The sequence below is a fragment of the Tubulanus polymorphus genome, chromosome 10 (genome assembly GCF_964204645.1).
Source record: "Tubulanus polymorphus chromosome 10, tnTubPoly1.2, whole genome shotgun sequence".
Lineage (NCBI taxonomy): Eukaryota > Metazoa > Nemertea > Palaeonemertea > Tubulaniformes > Tubulanidae > Tubulanus > Tubulanus polymorphus.
In genome coordinates, this window is record NC_134034.1 from 1814566 (window position 1) to 1838058 (window position 23493).

General features: G+C 42.6%; 1 pseudogene; it reads left to right on the forward strand.

Annotated features, from left to right (window-relative positions):
* The first annotated feature begins 18844 nt into the window (after window positions 1–18844).
* LOC141912379 (U1 spliceosomal RNA) lies at window positions 18845–19000 on the forward strand (annotated as a pseudogene).
* Window positions 19001–23493: the final 4493 nt, after the last annotated feature.

Consider the following 23493-nt stretch of genomic DNA (forward strand, 5'->3'; position numbering starts at 1 on the left):
TCGTACTAATTGCCGAACGAAACCGGGCAGCGGTATGTTCATCAGTAGATTCGGTCTTGTTCATACCCGCGAACGACCACGTCACCTTCTATGCGCTGCAGCTTGGAAAGTTCGAGTTCGAATCCCATTTTAGTTGGACCGATGTCCAGATATTACGTGGGATTTTTGCAATAAATCAGAGAATGACCGGACGTTGCCTGACACTGCCCAGTGGTTGGCCGCGATCCCAGACCCATACGTGAGTCCTACATACGACAGGACAGATTGCAATGAACAGGTGCCAGACTTTCCTGTACTTGGCACTACCCTCGCTACTCTCGGTTTCGCCGAAACGTCTGGATGACATACTCCAGAGGTCCCAGGTTAAAATCTTTGCCTTTTGGTGCCACGACTGAAAAAATCCTCGGACATTTGGTAATTGGAACTGCAAGACCCAGGACGTGTCAAAAAAATAAATAACATCGAAAGATGAACAATCCTTGTATTCTGGTGGGATTTTGAACACGGCGAAATGAAAGGTTACTTTCTGACTGATTAGGGTTTGGGTCTGGGTAAATCTCTTCCCTTATGGCCCTCTTTATCGCCTTCACACACTGAACCTTATAATACAATACACGACTCCGTGTGAGGAAACTGTGGCTGCCGTCCCTGCATATAGTAAAAGGTCGCATGACGTTGTGATTATAACGTATGAGCCGCGAGTCGGCGCCCCGCGCGCGATCGCCTGCTCTGTGAGAGAAAGTGTGATTGATGATGATCTGTTGAGAAGTAAAAGGCTAATTTAATGTTGCAGTAATCTGTTTCCACGTGGAGTCGGCAGACGAACCTTAATCGATTTAAACCGCGCAATAATACATTTATCATCTCGCCGCCAACGCACACACGCACGCACGCACGCGCTACTTTGCGAGAGTTCCGGTCAAACTTGCAGTTCATCTTCATCGATCATTCAGACTGCGCGGAATGGAAATTTTAATAGGATTTTAAACTCGAGTTGTCTCACTGACATTGCCGAGGAAGGTCTCTGACTGTATAGATTATCACTAGCGGTATTACCCTCATCTCCAGCCAGTCTCTCTAAAGTTCTGGATCTGCGGCACCCAGTTTGAGACCACAGACATAGTCCTCGGACGATTTGTGGTCTTCCATTCGAAATTGTAATTTTTCAAATTCTTGTTTCAAGTTCTTGATAAGAATTTCAATGGTTAAATAAAATCTCACTTCCCTAACAACTGTGAAATTGCGCCTGTCGGATGGATTTCCTCATAGATTTCCAAACCCCGCCCGAGACCTTCGGCGTGACGTCTGTTTTATTCTGAGAAATGTCCTACTTTTATAGACCCGACCACCTTGACTTTGGCAGAACCATGTTAAGTATTTTCCGCGAGATATTTTCAGCTGTGGAAAATGTAAAAAAAAGTTGGTTGCACGCAAACAAACCACTTCTGGGTTAGAGGCGAAAAATGAAAAAAAAATGGCGGCGTTGATTACGTGCATTATATCCCGTTAAAAAACCGTTGAATTTGAAATTCGAATGCATGCCATTTTAACCGATGGTGAATAGCTCAATAAAACGGGGAAGTTAAATTGAGTAGAGAAGGGGAAGGCGGGTGAGAGCGACTGTGAATGGTTATTAAGGAGTGGAGCGGATCGCGCGGCCCGCGGCAATTTCTCATTACCACGTGCGATCGACAAGCGGATATAACTTCCGGTTTGCCGGCGGCACCTTGCGACGTTACACCGAACTTCACGGCGCAGACGATGCCGCCGTGTGTTGTGCGTTGACATACCTCCTGGTGGTTTCGAGACTCAATCGAGCTCAGGCGCAACACACGCCGAGACACCGGGAGTGTTTTCGAAAACTGTGGTTACTTCGAGTGTCTATAAGGGTTAGCAATTTGTAACGCAACTCTCCGCGGCGGCTCTTTAAGAGGAAAAGAAATTCTAACTGAATTGTATTTGTTTTCCTGTTTCTTTCTACTCAAGAGAGAACCTGCCCAAGATCATCTCAGCTGAAATCGAAACCCATTGGAGAATACAAGTTTGGGAATAAAAACCTACCGGACTGACGAAGAAAGGTTACTTAGGACATATAGAGACTAGCGCCCCCTATAAGGTGTCATGATTCAGAGTCGGGACGAATCTAGGGTTTAAATTTGGGGGAGAAAAAAGGGGCACCTGTTGGCCATAAAGGCACCGTATCATCTGCACGGCACCATATGTGGGCAACGTAGCAAGCGAAGCAAAAAAAGGGCGTCCATAAAATGCTTGATTTTCAACGCCATTTTAGTGCCTGGGCACTTCTGAGAACATGTCACGCTACAGAAAGGATTTCAAAATTTCAAGACATTTTTAGGGCACTTGAATTTGAATTTTGTATTTTTCTTCGCAGAGACTTTTTTTCTTTCAGACTTCTCGAAGGTCACATTCGAATTTTGAAGGTACGGTCCACCGGGTCTTATTCCCGTAAAATCCGCCATTGGACAGAGAGACTGACGAACATCCACGCGATACAACAACGACACGCTATATTAAGCGCCCCAGTTGAATCAAGGCGTACAACAGACATGCCCGATATGAATGATAGTACAGTGACACTATGCTGCGTGTACAAGAGTGCAACGAATGCAGATTTCGTGACTGTTGTTTGTAATTAACCAATTGTAGGCAATAATTAAACGAACTGTCACTCATATCTCTAGAGCTTTACATTAGTTAAACATAAGACGACGTCGACCTTCAGGACAAACCGATACAATTATCGGTTTCACATTATTTACGTTTCTAGGTCTGACGTTGTGAATTCCGCGCGTCTGGCTATGGTGCGGCTATGGTGCGGCTGTGGTGCGGCGTGGTGCGGCGTGGTGCGGCGTGGTGCGGCTGTGGTGCGGCTGTGGTGCGGCGTGGTGCGGCGTGGTGCGGCGTGGTGACGAGTCAGTCACCCACGTTCTAACATAGGAGTTCCGGCACCGACTCTGTGGCAAGATTCCCTTACGATCCGCTAGGTGTCACTGCGCTGAAATATCTTCGAATTCTTCTTCCACGAGTGTGGTTAGAGTGTGGTAAATAAATCTTATCCAATCTTACCTTTCGAATCAACTTTTTTCCATTAAGGTATATATTTTCAGCAAGATCTATATGAAACGCTTGAGTTAGAAAGTGAATCTGATATCTATGCAATAGATTTGTTGGATAATTTTCGTTTTTAGAAGCCTACAAATCTCAATTTTCATTGAAATTTCATTGAAAATTAACTTAATTTCAGTACGAATAGCCCAGTGAAATGTTGCGCCATCTCGTGAGTGCCACCGGTACCCAATAGCACCCACGGCGTTATCGAACCCGACCCAAAGACCGGTGGCCTTCGGACACTGGCAACTATACCGTGCGCGCACTCCCTCTTCCCGCCTGGGACCAGCTGAACCCCTGAGGCTTTATTGGTAACAATGATGCAGATAACCCGTGGAAGGTGAATTATGTGTGGATCTTGTATCAATTAGATAGTTTTGTGTATTATGGTAATAGCAGGTTGAATATGAACGTGTAAATGGCCGTAGACTTGTCCGTGACGGGAATAATGTACGCCGGCCTCACTGGTCAGTAAGCATCACCCATCCAGCGCGTGGAATAACCTCGTTCAGGACGAACTTCGGTTATCGGAGTTATAGTCGACTATTTGCGAACTAAGTGAATCCGAATGTCAGTTAGTCGAAACTAAAGTCCGGAAATAGTCGACGGACCACGGGATTTGAGCACGGCTCGCTGTAGTTCGGACCTGCGGTCAAACTCCGATATACCGCCCTCCCATAAACCGCCATCCCCGCCTACCGCCAGGTTTTCTCAATGTACATCTCAATACAAATACATAGTAAAACAACCCCGATATACCGCCATACTCTCTATACCGCCAAAATCGTTTTGCACCGATGTGGGCCGTATGATCGGGGGTTGGTTGTAATTCTAAGATGGCCGACACTGTGAAATGCGTAAGACGAAACTATAGTGCGTTCGATTAGTTCCGACCACTAGTCGAGAGACTTATCACGAAATCCGAGGTTCGCTTAGTCCGTCACGGTAACTTCTCAGACTGTGTTAATACTATATCTGCTGCAACAGAAATTCTGAGAAAATTGTCAGCTGTATCTTTCGGTCACAGACCTAAAAATAATCGATACTCGGCCATACATCTGACGTCTGGACGCTTGACCGCGAGACGCAAAGCTCTGTTCTAGTTCTGAGTCGTTCATCACCGCATGCAACCCCGACTGCTGGTGTAAATACCCTCCAGGTTACTATACCACCAGGCTCTCACTTTCCCCTCACCCAACTCGATCAGATCAGATTCCGTTTGACCTCGACTGGTAACGAGTTCACCTTTCGTCTGATCTCGTCTGCCCAGGGGATCAATCAGACGACACTGGAATACTTTATATCCGTATCAATTCACATCATGGAGCAGACGTTAACGATCTCTAATCAGCAGGACCCCGCAATTCGGAATCTATACGTGGCGCCCTCTAGACGCCGATCCAAGGTTAATGAGATCCAAGGCAATATTGCAAGCGAGAAAACCTTGGGAACTTGATTATGAAATTAGCACTTTTTGTGTGTATATCATCACACGTCGTGGTCGTGAAGCCAATACGGGGGTCTGGACGATCATTTCCAGAAAATCATGAAATTCTAGGACTCACGGCATTTATAGAGGTTTTATACTTTTTCTCAGATGAAGCAGAGACGCACAGAAGGCCTCGAGCGGTGTTTGGAAATTTATGGAGAAATCCATCCGAACAGGTGCAATTTCTGTAAGGATGAGTGTCCAATTTTCAGGTTCGAACACGATCTGTGCATCTGTGACGAACCGGGCTACCTCAATGGATTCAATTTCATCACCGCTGATACCCTAAAACCGGAGTTAACTTTAATATCCAGTCTATAAAATCTTGCCTAGCTTATAGATTTCCCTCGAGGAAAAAAATAATATACCATCAAAAATATGGTCGGTGAAATGCGAAAGTGCACTTGAAATCTAGACCGTTTTCTTTTTGGTATATGGTTCCCACCCCTGCTGTGGTAGTGGCACCCCTGCTGTGGTAGTGACACCCCTGCTGTGGTAGTGGCACCACTACTGTGGTAGTGGCACCCCTGCTGTGGTAGTGGCACCCCTGCTGTGGTTGTGGCACCCCTGCTGTGGTAGTGGCACCCCTGCTGTGGTAGTGGCACCCCTGCTGTGGTAGTGGCACCCCTGCTGTGGTTGTGGCACCCCTGCTGTGGTAGTGGCACCCCTGCTGTGGTAGTGGCACCCCTGCTGTGGTAGTGACACCCCTGCTGTGGTAGTGGCTACCCTGCTGTGGTAGTGGCACCCCTGCTGTGGTAGTGGCACCCCTGCTGTGGTTGTGACCAAAGTGGTAGTGACCTAAGTGTACGCTTACTTGTAAATGGCCTCGTCAGAATATCCTTAACTATTTGGAAGTGGTGAAGAGACCGCTGCGTCGTTTTGACCTCTCGATCAGTCGCACACGTGGTAAGCGAAGGTCAAGCGATGAAAATGCTGAACACGCTTCAATCTATATGAAGTGGATAGCCTTATATATATATATATATATAATGGGAATATTCTAACCTTGGGCGCTGCTTGTCCATTAACGTATCATATAAATGATTCAATCCCTGAATCCTTAACCCCCCTCCCCGCCCCTCCCGCCCCACTTATTTATCTAAGCCGCTCTGGACAGATTCAGATTGCTACGTAGATAGAGCAAGGCACCCCCGGAGAAAGTGAGGAGACGCAATCTCTCAAAACACTGAACACGTAGCAGCGGCTGGAGCGCGCAGACAATGTTATTACTAACAAAGAGCTTTCGATCAAATAAATAAATGCGTAGTTAATTTTCTAATGTAAATATGTTTGTACACGGTTACATGGCGTATAAAGACCTAGCTCTACCGAAACGTCTAGAGATATTTACAGAGATTCACCCGATAATCAGATACCCTTCGTCGTACAAAAGGTACGTGTGGCTAATGTTAAATTCTTCCGATAAATGTTTGAAATATTGGTTTTGTCTGGAAATCAGCAGATAATATTAGCACGAAAAAACTGTAAGAATTTTCACTATTTCGCACATGAATGAATCGTACATCAAATGTTTTTAAAAAAGATCTATGTATATTTAACTAAATGGTCATGAAATTAGACAAGTAGACAAGATTATTAGAAGAATGAGGTTTAACTCTAAACTCAGTCATTGGAATTGCAGATGCGTGCCCCAATTTTAAAGATCCGCCTCCGGGCTATATACCATCGGTCCAATCAGAGATCGTTCCCCGTTCAAAGCACCAATCAGCGAATGTTTGCCACGTGAAGCACCAATCAGAGATCGAATTAGTAAACAATGGACCAATCAGAGTGAATGTATCACACACCAGATCCAGTCTCAATATATAAGGTTTCCATAGACTGTCCATAATCAAATTGAAATAAAAAACCACGTTGTCGAGAAAAACTAAGAGAGTAGTGACGTTTTGCTCGGAATCGAGTCCAAATGTCACCACTCTCTTAGTTGTTCTTCATAATGTGGATTTTTCACCACAATAAAGACTACATTGCCAATATATTCGGCATTAAAACAATTTGACAACAAGTTGAATTAGACCTACAGTTACAAGTTGGAGCGTCGCGTGTTCTGTTGCTAAACATCGTCTCGGTGTTGTACACAGAGAAAGTTTAAGTGAATTTATAAACCGGAAATGGTAATTGTGCGAATATTTATCACCGGGTGTAGCTAAAGTGTTTCTGATTAGGAATGAGAAACAGTGAAACAGTCGACACTGTCATCTGCAGCATTCAGACGACAACAGACAACTGAAAGAGTGTTTAATTAAATCAATTTAAATCCACAGTTTGAAATTCTGTTCGTTTGTCTCCGAGCGCAGTTAGTCGTCTGTCGACGAGAAATACGGCTGTGCATAATGTGTATTTCATAATTATGTGTGTATACGTAAAATCAATTCACGGATTCGGACTATGATCCAAAACTTCCGGCATATTACCGTCGTCTCGACAGAGCCTAGTTTCAAGGACAGGGTATTTACTTGACTTAACCATCTCTAACGGTAAATCCTCACTCAGGGCCGGTTTCATAGACCGGCAATTTAAGTTACCCGTATAGGGACGAATGCTCACTCTTCGCGACAAACGTCACTAAACCCTTTTAACTGAAAAAAATAAAATGTTACCAGAAATTGATTTGCCCCTTCATCTATGAAACTTAACTCAGGACAAGTTCTCTAACGTCCCATAGTCAGTATTTTGGTCTTACAAAACTTAGTTTTAAAACTGAAATGAACTTGATCGCCTCTATAGCTAAGCTCAGGTCCAACTTACGACCGGATCGGATCCAGGTCGCAAGTCAACCTGAGCTTGGCTTATGAGAACTGGGTCCGATTTGCCAAAGGTGCGTGACGATGAACAAACAAATTGGTTTTAATACGGCCCCTTAGCGCACACCGTAACAGTGAGATTCTGAGACATACCCTAGGTATCGAGTATACGGTAAAAGAGAAATCTCTGACCGGCGCGCGCGCGAAACGAGGAGAATTTGCGTGATCAAACGAGACAGGTGCTGGTCGATACAATTAGATAATAGTCTCCATTTATTCGCCAATAGTTTACTTATGGTTCATCAGTTCTTGTACGTGAATCGTTTTTTGACGCATTAGGTCAGAAATTGGCGTCAATCAGCCGGGTTTTATTTGATTGTGTTGTTGTATATACGCGGAGAGTTCTGACTGTCGTCTCCTGATTGATCCGGTGACAAGTGATGGGGATAAAGAGAGGGAAAGAGAAGAGACGCAGATAGATAAAGACTAGCTGAGAGAGGCAGAGGCAGAGGCAGATGCAGAGGCAGAGGCAGAGACAGAGGCAGAGGTAGAAACAAAGGCAGAGGCGGAGGCGGAGGCGGAGGCGGAGACGGAGGCAGAGGCAGAGGCAGAGGCAGAGGCAGAGGCAGAGGCAGAGGCAGAGGCAGAGGCAGAGGCAGAGGCAGAGGCAGAGGCAGAGGCAGAGGCAGAGGCAGAGGCAGAGGCAGAGGCAGAGGCAGAGGCAGAGGCAGAGGCAGAGGCAGAGGCAGAGGCAGAGTTTTGGCATATGTCGAATTGTTCGCAAACCACAAACCCGTTTATCTTAAGAGAAAAAAGTTTACTACACCCTCCTCTCCCTCATCTGTTTAAATATGTATAGGTATCGGGTTCATGCATCATTCATGACCTACACCAACAGTTAACAGTATAACGCGGACGCGTATGAATTTCCCTATTTTATCTATTCACTATATCAAATAAACTACAGTGTGTTTCACAACATGATCGCGGTGGAGAGAAGAGTGATCGGATAATTTCACAAAGTGTGTCTGGAAATGATGACATTTTTAAATATGAATGAAGAATACAGACGGCGCTCGGCATTAGTTATTATTATCGCGCGATGTGTGATGAGGGCCTTGTGAATTAAAGCGAGCGATAGGTGTAACTGTCTGCTCCGCGGGGCTGATGACTTTCTATATGACTGATAGCGATTTAATAACCGTGTAGCGTAGATAGAGTCGAAAAACGACCGACGAGACGAATGCATTCGGAACTCCCAGCTCTCTCTCTCTCAAATTGATCTCGAGTATGGGGTTCGTAAAATCGTCTGCCGCTCGTTGCTGCTCGATGAATAGACTAAAATCGAATGTCAACACTCGATGATATTCGACATAAGTCTTCGCCGGATTTATGATTAATTGTTTGCTTTCTTTCTACTTCCCGCCCGTTAGTGTATCGCCGTAACATGATGCAGATTACGAACCCGGAGCAGTCCTCTCTTCCGTCTCATCCTTTCTTCCTGTCCTCCTTTTGCCCAGGTCCACGTAATACACGTTATGCCCCTTTTGAATTGGATTTTAATAATCAGTTTAAGTAGCTCTAATTGTCATGGTCTAGCAACTATGATGACTCATACAAGCTACTTGTGACAAGCGAGGCTCCAGCAGGTGTCGCTAGTGTGCAGTAGGACATCAACTTTTGAGCGAATGGAAGATTCTATTTGTGGCAAGTGAGGATTCACCAGGTGTCGCTAGTGTACATTAGGACACCATCTACTGAGCGAATACAGGACTCTACAGTGACGACGATCCATCAGGTGTCGCTAGTGTGTAGTCGGATAACAACTACTGCGGCAATAGAAGATTCCTATTGTGGCAAGCGAGGATCCACCAGGTGTCGCTGTGTGCAGTAGGACATCTGCTAAAAGCGAGGATTCCCACCAGAGTTCGAGAAGTTCAATTTTTTTTTCGAACTCGACATCGTGTTCTATATCGTGGTGTTGTATACGATATTTTTGAAACTTTTTTTCAAAACGAACGGTATCACGCGGCGCGCGCACTGCTGCGAGAGGAGGATTGAGGAGCAGTGAAAATTGACGAGGCACGGGGGAATATTTTCAGTTCGGAATGGATCAACATTCTGTCGATTACCGCTCACTGACTGTAGGGTTATTAAACAGAGTTTTATCGGCTGGATTAGTCGCATATTTGTCGCCGTATCCGAAACATAAAACGGCTTGAAACCCGATGGGACGTGAACGGCACTTGCTCAGACTATTAGCGCGCGGTGATGTCGGTCTCAACGGCGGTTTGAACCTAATACCGCGGTCGTCCAAACAGCTCCGTCCGCAGTCGTATAAACGACATTGATTGCCGTTGAAGTAATTGTCGATTTCTGGCATCAACGCTGCTCCGCTCACAGCGTTAACGCATATATACGTATACGTACTTACGGTAACGTCATCATATTATAGACGTAACGTTGCCGATGATAACGTTATAAGGCGTTTAAAGTATGAAATAACGTTTGACCGATTTGCTGAAGATGGTTTTAAGCCATAGTATTTTTTACGCTGATACATGGATGGCGTGAAATAGAGACCGATGTTGACGAGGTTGAATGAACGTATTATCGGTTATTAGCGTTTTATGCGGTAACGTCACAGGAACACACGAAGGACCATCACCAGCAGCACTGTGTCATCGATTCCTCTGGACACGGTACAAATATGGGCCGATGTCTCAGACTCTTCGCCAGGCGTCGTTCATTTAGGCCAGGTTCTATATTGGTAGCTAGTTTTCACAACTTTCCCGTCCGCTAGGGGGCGCTTCGTCGCGCCTACCGCGCGCAGCTCTGGTCGTTGGAAATCTTCTTGTGGACAGAACACGGACTCTTTTTGTTAGGATATCGTTTTGCAAAATCCCTAATATAGTTGTAGGTCTGCTTTCTTAAAACACCAATTTAAAACTCACTTTGATTCCATAAACATTCTAATAACCTAATAACTATTACTGGGAGAATTTCAGAGTAAATGAGCAAAAATGTTATTCAATGCTATTTTGTGTCATGTTATTTTCGTTTTTAATGATGCAGTTTAGTCAAAACTTGCGAACAGTCAGAATAAATTGTTAAATCGTCATCTGTGGCTTTCGCTCATTAACCTTAGACCAGTCGATCTCTTTTCTATAAACAATCTCTTACAACGCCAGTCGCCAGATTCAGGACCACTTTTGTGGGTTTATGCCATGTGACAACTGAATTTGCATTTTCACCATGTTATTTGTCAACCACAGTTACCGTAACCAACTTTTCAGCTACTGGCTACAGTTACACTTTAACACCGCCATACTTTCACTTTCTCTCCCTCTCTATCTTTATTAGTTAGATATAAACTATGCGTTCACGGACAGAACGACGACACAGTCGACCTGATTTAGTATTATATATGGATGTCGGGTGAGACTCCACATTAGATCAAGGCTATCGAGTGTCGCTAGCACCGCGCGATGGTTTAGAGGTTATCACTCTGTACACATGAATCACTTATTTTCTATTAGCGGCCGCGCGTATATTTTCTACCCTGAGTCTATCGAAGACGTTTTTAAATGAAAGACCCATCATCGCAATCCGCACATCCGTCGCAGCCACCGCCGCCGCCTGACGAAAATATTACCAAAATTGGCCGCAGCGTCGATCGACGGGTAATGGACCGTCGTTACCATGGCGACGACGTGTGATCGTTGATTTTTGCTCGTTTGAATACTAACTGTCAAAATTTGCCCCCCGTCGCGCTCCTGACGCCGCGGACGAACGGACTGCCCGTTTCGTCTGCCCAGACTAGCGCCCTGTTAGCGATCGGTAAATTGACCACTGCGGAATGAGCGTATGTGACTAGAATTCGCTTTCCGTCGTTCATTGATCAAAAACACACAGAATTACACTTAATTTTGCCGATAATCAATTTCTTCCTCAAAATGGCCTCTCCGGTGTTGTGGTTGATGAAGCGCTTCGGTGTTTGATGTGTCGACTGAATTCTTGCGGTCCTTACGCAAAAAAGAGGATTCGCGTGGAGGGCGCCATCTTTTCTAGTCGTTTTCAAAGAGAGCTATTACCTACCACTGTGAAGGAAAGTAACTCGTACCCCAGCAAGTGGAGAGAGTAACTCGTGGTACCACTGTGAAGGAAAGTAACTCGTACCCGAGGGAATGGAGATTTACTGATGGAACCACAGCGAAAGGCGAGTAACTCGTTGTACCACATTGAAAGGAAAGTAACTCGTGGTACCACAGCGAAAGGAGAGTAACTCGTGGTACCACAGTGAAAGGAGAGTAACTCGTTGTACCACAGTGAAAGGAGAGTAACTCGTGGTACCACAGTGAAAGGAGAGTAACTCGTTGTACCACAGTGAAAGGAGAGTAACTCGTGGTACCACAGTGAAAGGAGAGTAACACGTGGTACCACAGCGAAAGGAGAGTAACTCGTGGTACCACAGTGAAAGGAGAGTAACTCGTGGTGCCACAGCGAAAGGAGAGTAACTCGTTGTACCACATTGAAAGGAAAGTAACTCGTGGTACCACAGCGAAAGGAGAGTAACTCGTGGCACCACAGTGAAAAGAGAGTAACTCGTTGTACCACAGTGAAAGGAGAGTAACTCGTGGTACCACAGTGAAAGGAGAGTAACACGTGGTACCACAGTGAAAGGAGAGTAACTCGTGGTACCACATTGAAAGGAGAGTAACTCGTGGTGCCACAGTGAAAGGAGAGTAACTCGTGGTGCCACAGTGAAAGGAGAGTAACTCGTGGTGCCACAGTGAAAGGAGAGTAACTCGTGGTGCCACAGTGAAAGGAGAGCAACTCGTGGTGCCACTGTGAAAGGAGAGTAAGGCGCAGCAGCAGTAAGGCGGAGCAGCGTGAGTCTGGTCGCTCGTCGTCTAGCGCTGCTACTGATTGATTGTTTATTGTCAGGCGGTAAATGTGTTTCATGAAATAAGATTATAGAATGTTATCGTCTGCGCGCTACGAATCAATCATAGATGTTTGATTGACGTCACGTGATTACACGTCACGCGTGTTCCGCTCCGCGTTCGGCACTTTAAATCGTGTTCTAATTTAACAATCAAAATTCGTCTTTTCAGTGAAACAGGTTTCTCTCTATTAGCAGCAGGCTGCTCAGCGCCGCTCGAATAAATAGACAATTACTTTTATTCACCACCTTACAGTGTTCCATCACCCCTTCGAGTCGAATGGAATCGTCTAAAAAGATGGCTGCTTCCTCCTTGAATCGCTCAAAGGCATTGTAGGTCGTTACAAGTAACGTAGCTCACTATATAGACTCTTTTCCCAAAATGATTGGTGCCTCTTATGAATAGACCCTTCCAGATGGCTGCCTATCAAGACCTCTTTGAAAAAGATCTCTGCTTCTATAAACAAGCCTCCAGAAAAGATGGCCGCGTCTATAGACCGTTTTAGAAAAGTCGGCCGCATCTATAGACCCTTCTAGACATAGCCACCTCATGGACCCTTCTAGAAAAAGATGGCCACCTCCATAGACCCTCCTAGACAAGATGGATGCCTCTAGACACTTCCAGAAAAAAATGGCCACCTCTTTAAAACCTTTTAGACAAGCTGGCCGCCTCTAGAAACCCTTCTAGACAAGATGGCTGCCTCTAGAAACCCTTCTAGACAAGATGGCCGCCTCTAAAAACCTTTGCGGAAACGTGAAGTTTCCTCGTTGATACCCGGAACTGATCTCGTGATTTCTTTGAATAATCGAGATTTCCACACACATTTCTAAGCGCAGTCACGTGCAACACACGAAGCGAGTGGACGTTTTTCACACACGACGAGGGAAATATAAGAAACGATCTGAAGAACGGATAAGACGTTGATAATCCGCTAGACATATTCATTCTCTCTCCGTTATCCCCCCCCCCCTTCTGCGATAAGCAAACAGCAGCGCTCGCTGACGAGCTGGAGAAGCCGCGCTGTTTATATCATTCACGATGATACCTCCGAACAAATCCGCGCGCCACGAATAAAAGCGTACGGTGCAGAAAAAAGGTGACCGTTAGAAAAACAATAAAGCGCGTCGACGACCTCGGAAAGAAGAACTTCTGATAGGGGAGATTTGTTCTTTATCCGGGATATAAGCGTCAAGATGAAGTACTATACTAATCCGTGTGTAGGCTATACGTGGAACTTTCATCCCGAGGAACAAGGCTTACCCTAATATCCCCTACAGATACATGGAATGCATATTAAGGTGTTCTATGTACGATCTCGTAAATTGTCATTTCATGCATACTTCATGCGGACGCGCGGTCTCACGCGGTCGACGTCTCTTCTTGTGCTGACGACGTTTTTAAAGAAGTGTTTTAGTATTAATATAACGTATATACGACTAATATACGTGCCGTTTATCGCAGGCGTATAATGTAGGGATTTATTATCGTGGGATAGCTGCACGCCAATTCATCGTATGTCCTCGCCGAACCTTTATCTACCATCCCTGCAACACGCTTTGGTCATGTAAATATCTATTTCCCGTCTCTAGCTTTTTACAAATGTTTTTTTTTTTGTTGTTTCATTTTATCTCATTTCATCGACGTCCATGAATCTTGATTATGATTATTGTCAATATCCCACGCGTTGTCTCCTCTCTGGATGTTGTGTACTTATTTACCCGATGAAGCTACTTTAGTAGCGAATGCTCGTACTTTAAGTAAATCAATGTTAACTTTTAATTGTGCTCATTTGTCGTTCTTGGTTATTGATAGATGGAACAATTTAGATTAAAACTTAGTCCTTCATTGCTCCCCGTACCCCATCCTCTGTACCCCGCCAGCCTTTGTGACATTTTGTCCTGTGCAACATTTTTTTCATCCGCAATGATGACATGCATTCTAACTTAGCAGGGAATTTCTTCGAAAACAAAACGGATAGAATGAAAGTAATGATAATGATAAAATATGCTTTTATATAGCGCTATTTTCTAAAAAAAAGACTCCATCATTGCGCTTTACATGAAACAATAATTCCAACCCCAACATAAAACACAGTAGTATTCCAAGAATTAAAAGCATTGGGAAACATGAACCCTTTTAACCTATATCTACCCCGTTTTGCGTCATGTTTAGTGTAAAATGCCCCTTAATAGTTACGAGTCCTTCAAAAATTGGCTCAACGTCCGCATCCCTTCTCTCCCCACCTTTCCCTACTTCTTCTCCCTCGACCTCTCCCCTTCTTCACCTTTGTCTGAACTCTCCATTTCCATAGTGTCGTATTAATATGGCCGCGAAAAGTGAAAGAGACAGTAGCGAGAGAAACACTCGGTGTGTCCAGTACAGCTACGGGTAATAAATAAATAAACGGCAGTTAAACAGACTCTGGTGGCGGTTCCGTGGCGCTGCACACAAATCGTAAATAACATCACAGTCGGTTCGGGCTACGACTCCATACACAACAATGAATAGATAATATAAAAACCTGCTTGTGTATTATAGGACATTAGATTTGCATATATTTGCATATTGTCGTCTGTGTGAGTGCGAAAATACGCATACTATTATCGATCGGTATTGTTGCGCGATGCTGCGTGCGGGGAGGCAAGTCGAGCTGCCGCAGGCAACCGGAGCCGTCCCAGGAGCTGTCGGCGGTTAGAAAAAGTGCTCGAAAAAATAAATCAACGAAATAACCGACCGCTGCCAGGACGTGTTACTACTAACTAAATATAATTACAAGAAACTTGATACGCTGAAGACTGTCCCTGCAATCGGGACATTAAAAAAAATCCGGGCATCGCTATACGAAGCAATATCGCGACGCCATTTTAGCTTGTAGCGTGAGTCATTTTGCTTAGCTATAACTATCTGAATTTCTGTTTGTTTAAGAATTAATTCCGGTAATGAAACAGCGAAAGTCAATAGTAAACAAACCGGCTAGGCCAACATTTTTAGGCGTTTTGTTCACTGAGAATTAATTGATCGTCGTTCAGACGGATGTCAAACCCATCATAATGGGGAAAAAACGAAGGAAAAATCTAAATCTCTTTTGGAGGTAAATCCATCCTTATGTATTTTGTTGACTAGTCCCTTTTAAAGTAATCTAAATCGAATTCTGTTAAGTTTCTAAGCTAATTCTGTTAATGGGTTATGCTCCTAAATCATTGTTTATAAATGATTATATATAAATGGTTCGGAAGACTACGGATTATCGCGCGTTATCTGTTAATCGCTTAATCCGTTATTAAAAGCTTGGTTGGTCGCGGGTATTCCGGAATTGAAATCTGTTGACTGTATTTCACTATTGCGCTGTATGGGGAGAGGTCTTATGGAGAGAGGACAGTGATGTTTCTAAGAAAAGTGGTTTATTTCTGTATCTTGGAAAACGAACTAATGTCTATTTCAACCTGACTTGAGAGCATACAGGGTTGCCTAGCTCGCTAATTTTTGGTAGTACATACCTGATAAAGGTCTTAATAGGACCAGAAAGGACGAGCATAAAAAATGATGATTTAGGTCGACTGCCAATGCATTCTGGCCCTAATAAGACTTCTATCAGGCATGTACTACCAAAACTGACTGAGTTAGGCCACCCTGTATGCTCTCAAGTCAGGTTGAAATAGACATTAGTACATGTAATTGATTTCTACCACGATGATAATTTTCGAGTCTTTTCGTTCTTAATGGTCGTAATAATTCGTGCGGTGCAGTCAATGATAGCCACAGATATGGACGATGGTTCTTAAAGTATCCAAAAACCATAGAACTCAAATCAAGATTTGAGTTCTACGCCAAAAACCAGCGAGAACGTGGAAAATAAACCAATAATTCAGTATTCGCATTTACAAAATTAACCAAAATAAAGAGACAAATTCACTGGCATTATTTGAACACCTAGTAGGCCTAGATATTACTTGAATTATAACTTTAACAATATGCAAATCTTTTCTCACAAGACCCAAGACCCATGTCACGTGTACGCCAAGCACTGGCAAAATGCACTAATTCTACCATAGAACATTGAATAATATTTTGCAGTTGCACTAAACTAAACGGGCGTGAATTTGATGTGTTAACACGAATGTTAATTCTGGAAGCACGGAAATGTAGAGGGGAAATAACTAAAAAAAATCAAATCCTCGTAAACATAAATAACGAAAGTCTAATCAAGGCAAAAACTTCACAATAAAAAAGGTTAATATGTAACATAGATCGTCGATTACTTTTCGTTTTGCGTCGCTTCATTTGTTTTTTTTTTTTGATTCCGTGGATGTGAACGGAGAGGAAGCCGAGTGGACCGAGCGTCGTAGTAGAAATGACAGTCGATTATAAATGATGTAAGCCGCAAGTGGACGAAGAAGCCGTTAGTTCAGTGAAGTGTAGTGTACGATGCGTCTATTCTCTCTATAATAATTCACGCTTGAAGAAGTTTAGCTTTTCTTCCTTTACTGAGGGTCTATTTCCTTCCATAAATACGGACGGTAACCGGCCACGCTATCCAGCGATACTCGTTATCAAATTACTGTCTCTCTTCATACCGTGTAGAGTCCGGCATGGCGGTCACTGTATTCTGGATTCACTGCGATATTACTGTTGGTTTTCATCGTAAAGTTACTTTCTGTTGAATTCAACTGAAGAAAGAAACCACAATCATTGACAAGATAACGAAACCAGTAGTTGCGTTGAGCCATTTCCCAAAACCAAGAAAGTAGTGACGTTTAGACTCATTTCTATGACCCATTTTTAAGAGAGTAGTGACGTTTAGACTCAATTCTATGAGCCATTTTCACAACTTAGAGAGTAGTGACGTTTAGACTCAGTTCTATGAGCCATTTTTAAGAGAGTAGTGACGTTTAGACTCAATTCTATGAGCCATTTTCACAACTTAGAGAGTAGTGACGTTTAGACTCAATTCTATGAGCCATTTTCACAACTTAGAGAGTAGTGACGTTTAGACTCAGTTCTATGAGCCATTTTTAAGAGAGTAGTGACGTTTAGACTCAATTCTATGAGCCATTTTCGCAACTAAGAGATTAGTGACGTTTAGACTCAATTCCACACGCCATTTTCAAAGCAGGGGTCAATAGGGTCATGGGTCACCTTCTCGTCAGTAGTGCCATGTAGCGGAGGTTATTGGTATTCAGTAGATGAAATTTAATATCGCCAAACATATCATGAGATGCTGCAATATTCCCTAAATGTTCATGGAATATTTGTCAGGATTATTGTAAAATCATTTTTGACGAATAAAAGTAATTTTCAGAATAACAAGTGCATTAGATTCATTTATTGGTAGATTTATATAATTTGAACACCGGTCACATATCGACATGGTCAGTCGTATATATCAAAATGGCGAACATTATGTAAGCATACTTACCTGGCACAGAGGTCCACCGTGATCTGAAACGGAACAGCCAACTAACTTAGATAAACGAGTAATATATTTCGGCTTGCCTAGACAGATAATTAGAAATTCAAAAAATAGACATATATGTAATTATGTAATAACAGTTCTAAAATGGACACTGTACAAAAATCACCGTAAATCATGTGACGGGGAACAGCAAATAGATCTAAAAAACTATGCTAGGAATTATATTGTAAATAGATTAAAACAAGAGATTGCACACAAAAAGAACATACATTTGTGGACCCAAAATGAATCCCTAATTAAAATAACTGAAATGGAATTGGTAATAAATGAAATACTACTCGATACAATTTATGATATACTGTAAGCTTTGTATACTATGTACTACGTATATTATTAAATACTATGTATAGTATGTTTGTGTATTTTCCGACATGAATAATGTATTATTGATATATATATATATGTATATATATGTATATATATGTATGTGTATGTGTATATATATATATATATATATATATATATATATATATATATGTATATATGTATATATGTATATATATGTATATATATTTATATATGTATATATGTGTATATGTATGTATATATATATATATATGTATATGGACTTGTTAATTCTGTAAATGTGTATATATTGAAGAATGATAGACTATTTGATAACGATGTCTAGTATGTAAATAGGATTCTGTACCGATAACTGTATATAATTTTTCAAAATTTTAAGAAAAAAAACAAAAGCAATATAAAAAAAAGATAAAAAATACTGAAAAAAAGGAAAAAATGTTAAAAAAGAACGAAAATTTTTTATATCCTATTTGGAAAGAGTAGAACAACCTAAAATGAAAAGAGATAACAGTTATTTAAGAACTTTCCCTCTCGGTCGTAAGGTGTTCTTACACCTAATACACGGAGCTAGAGGTGATTTTTTTTTTCTTTTTAAACTGCATATTCTCGCTACAATCATGTAACAATATCAGTCCCCCACATGACTCCAGTGGGTGCGATGTAGATGTAATGGAGCTTTCCATTAGATAATAAAGTAAGATAAAAAGCGTTTAAAAAAAAAAAAAAAAAAAAAAAAAAAAAAAAAAAAAACCACCGTGATCTGAAAGGCGGTACCTCTATGGCGAGGCCTGTCATTGCACAAAGACTGGTTGACCCATACGATCTCCCCAAATGTGGGAGACTCGGGTGTACAATTTCTGGTAGTGGGGGACTGCGTACGCGCTATCCCCTCTATATGAATAAAGAATACATTGCCCTCTCAAACTGTCAACGTCCACAACTCGCAGAACTAGTGGTATCGTGATGCCTGAATCCATGTGAGAGGAACGCGGAATGTTTAAGTCTTCGCCTAATCGCTCTATTTATCTGAAATTAATTGTTACTATGTCCATAACGTTGTTAGGTCCCTTATAAACCTGCCAACCACTTCTGGCGAGAATGAAACGGGGTTTGATATCGGGATAGAGGTTATACGTAAGTCTATATGACTGCCTGGTGGCCGTCTTCAAAATCGAATTCGACTGCCCGGCGGCCATCTTTAAGACAAGAAGTTCGATCGACGATGTCTTCTTACGTCACATTGCGTAACGTTAACGCGTTTGGTCGGATCTGGAATTATATAGTTGTCGATCTCGGCAACAACAATCAACGTCCGACGTAACGAACGTAAGCGGCGTGTGACGCGCTATCTCCGTTGACGTTGACGTTGTAAGAACGCTGGTGCGCGGCGTAACGTCGTTTCTCACATCGAGCAAGTCCGTAAGAAGCGCGCGCGTCTCGTACGTGTATTTTCAATACTCGCGGATTATCAACAGATTAACGAACATTTGGATAACGGATTAAGCGCAATTACGATGCGGATTAGTGAAATTGGATTAGCGTCGGATTATTCGTAGGTGTTTGAATACGGATTAGGCCGCGAATAAATTCATAAACGCGCTTTTATCTAAAGTGAGTATATTTCGGATGTAGATTTTCTCGAGTTCCGACGACGAAATTTTCTGAACAATCTAAAAATAGAAAGAGAAAACTGTGAGAATTTATTTCTTAACTAATTTTTCTCTTGTGATATCGGAACCTTTCGAAAGCGCTACCTCATTAAATCAGATCCGGGTAGATTTTTTAGGTAGATTTTTTTTTTCTGGCGGGGGTAAAGGGAATGAGTCTTCCTCGGTATAGATCGAACCAAAATGTGACCCGCGCCGTTTCGTTCCCGGCAGGCGTGACCGTTTCGGTTTTTAAGGGACACACGACAGATAAATAGAATCCAAATCGATCACATGAAAATAAGATGGAAAATCGTCGGCTTTTTCGCGTGATTAAAGAATCGGAATAATTCTGAAATTTATAGAGAGTCAAATTAAATCGTGAATTGTGGAACCGAGGTATGTTTTATTCATCCCGGCAGGTGTGACTGGTCGACACACGACAAATCAAGCAATCAAACATAGGAAAAATCATCCTTAAATTGGAAATGACAAATCAAAAGTCAATTTTATCTGACAGACCGTTTGAACTGGGACAGGCAGATGTGGACTAGCGGGTCTCTATCGAGGGATCCGCCAAATCAGTATAAACCAAATCCATGCCTTCTTAAACTTGGAAAAAAGGCCAAACTCGTTGAAATGAATTTATTATTGTTTAAATCTATTGATATTTCCCGACGCTGTTGATTGTCTATTTTAACGTAATTCTAATCTTATTTTGGAAATATCGAGAAAAGCTCAATAATTCAGATTATTCAGAGCTCGCGGCAATGGCGGCACCGGAAGTCAATTATTCAGTCAGTCAGTCAGTCAGTCAGTCAGTCAGTCAGTCAGTCAGTCAGTCAGTCAGTCAGTCAGTCAGTCAGTCAGTCAATCAGTCAGTCAGTCAGTCAGTCAGTCAGTCAGTCAACTGAAAACGTTTTCGATTAAAGCTCATTCCCTTGTTCTCTTGTTCTGTTCCGTTCCTAATTGAAAAATATCAATTATTTCACGCCAGAATGAAATTTCACTTGTAAATTAACTTCCTTGTCGTTTCCCGAATCGAATCGATTGATTAAATCAGATTTTAGACCCAGCTGTTGGGAGGAAGGAGGGGGTTAATTAATACTCGTTAATAGTTGCATTTATTCAGAGAAATCAGAATTAGAAGAAATCAGAATCAATAGAAATATTCAGCAGCGAAAAGATGAGGAACGAAAGCCTAATTTAGTCGATATTCAGCGAAGGGAGCGGGAATTTTTCGGGTCGTGGGCCCCCGATTAAGGGGAGTACAAGGAGCACATATAGTGCTCTCGTTGAAATATTCCCTCGGACCCTTTTTAAAGCAATATTTTTCGGGCCGATTTTTCTTTTAGATTTCTCGTCAATGTCACATTCGAGTGTCCCTGCAAATTGCATTAAAACGCATTGAGATTTCCAATATTTCCCTGCGTGGAAGGTTGCTTTTAAAACAGTTTCGCCGCTTCAGCATCTTTGTGCTCCTGTCAGATTTTGCCTCTTGATCAGTCCACGGCGAAGGGAACGGGTATATACGTGGTTGTATAGTTCGTCTGTCCAATCACGCACTTTCTCTTTCGTCTGGAAACTTTCTGCCTCTGTTTCTCCCGTCTCTGCGCAGACGGCTGAATGTTCTACCGAGAAGTATATTCAGTCTTGCGGAGGGGAGAATAAGCGTTTTAAAAGGGCCTCGGATTCTTCGTCCGAAGCGAAGAGAAAGGAACGATTCTCTTCTAGATCGTAGATTCCTTTTCTACGGTCCACACAATGCGGAAATACAGAACGGAGCGAATAATATGGTGAGATTCGTTTGTAACGTAGATTCCTTGTCCACGGCGAAGTGAGCGGTGTAGTCTTTCGCTGAATCACGTCGATCGAATAGCTAGCCTAGCTGCAAGCGATGCAAGCGATACAGAGAGAGAGAGAGAGAGAGAGAGACAGAGGCAGAGATTGAAAAGATTGCGGACGGGAGGGGAGAGAATTTGGACTATGTAATGATGAGAAATTCTGGTGTTTATGGTATGTGTGTTACGTACAGCGAGGTGGCATTCCGCACACAAAACACCAGAACAACACAAAAACTACATCAATCTAAACACAGGATATATAGCAGTGCGCCGTGGTGTGAAACAAGGGTCGATTCTGAAGCTACTAATGTTGATGCTGCTGCTGCTGCTTCTAAACAGATTCAATTTCAATTTATTTCAAAACAACAAGAGAATGAATGAAATGTCTGGGTACGAATTTAAAAGATACCCTAAGTAAACAAAGGGTTGATATAGCTAGGGGCGAGGGGGGACTCAGAGGATCTGCACCAGTAAGTCGAGAAGATACACAATGTCCGTGTAAATAAATATCCTAACTATAGAAATCCCACAAGGATTCAAACAAAGATTCTAAGTTCTTAAGTAAAAGTTTATGAGTAATGTTTCGGCTAAATACTATTAGCCATCGCCAGGCGTATCAGTACTCCTGATAATAATGATAATAATAATCATAATTGAATTGAATTAGTCTATAGAAGAAACATTGCTCAAATACAGTCAAATCTCGTATTCAAACTGTAACAGACATCTTAAAACTTAATTTCTTTAAAAAATTGCTGTCTCTCTTTCTCTAACCAAAACTTGAGTAAAAGAAGACTTTTTGATAATCCGTTGATACCACGGTGCAAAATAGATATATAAACTATTCATGGACTGCACATTTTCATTGATTATTCAATTCGCGGATAAGTTCAGCAAGGGGGCGCAAAGGGGCAGGGCACGATGGGTTGGGAGCAAGCGTCGCCTTCATGTCTATCGTGGAGCATCAGAGAGTCTAGAAAGTAAAAGTTCACAAAACGCATTTTTCTAATTATCAACCCGTCATTAAATTCCAATCCCCATTTCCTGCCGTTGTGTCACGTCACGCTGTTCTGAAATCGACTTTAAGAGTTTGAATTCTAACGGCGGTTTAAAAACTCATCCGCGCGCGGTTAGGATTGACTTCCGGCGACGCACGATCGGTGTATTACACCGCGCTCAGGGGGAGGGGAAGAGGCAGATTCAGGGCGAACTTTGGTTATCGGAGGTTCGATAAGATGATTACTCTCTATGGTAAAACCGAATATCAGTTTTAGTCAGGACTTCCGAAAATAGCGAACCACGCAACTGAGCGCGGTCGCTGAAGTTCGGACCTAGTTCCAAGATGGCCGACACTGTAAAATGCGTCAGTACCGAACTATTATCGGTCATTCTGACCACCTAGGACCACTAGTCAAGACTAACTATACCGAACTGAAATTCACCCGAGCAATGTTCCATGTGCTCCGGATGATAGTTAAAGTTGGGTTCGAATCCCACTGGCTGCTTACACTGTGGAGGTAACACTTCAAAGGCAGATGGCCCCGGTTAGATGTGAACACCATCAGTTAAGGGTTAAATTTTCTGGGGGAAACCAAGATCAGAACAAAGGATAAAAACGAGAGGTTATCGAAATCTCGCGTGATCTAAATGGTCGATTTTAGAGACGGTGAATCTAAGTATTTTCCATTCTGTGAAATCAAACTGTCAAATACATGTAAATATATCGATTGTTTTTCTTTTACAGGATATGTGTCCCGGTTAAACGACAACATCAGGAGCAGCAGATTGTGAGCGAGAGAGAGACAGAGACAGAGACTGTTGTTAGTAAGATTCAGCGCCATTTATTAGTGAATTGCCCGAACAATTTAGCGTAATTTAATAAAACTGGAGCGCGG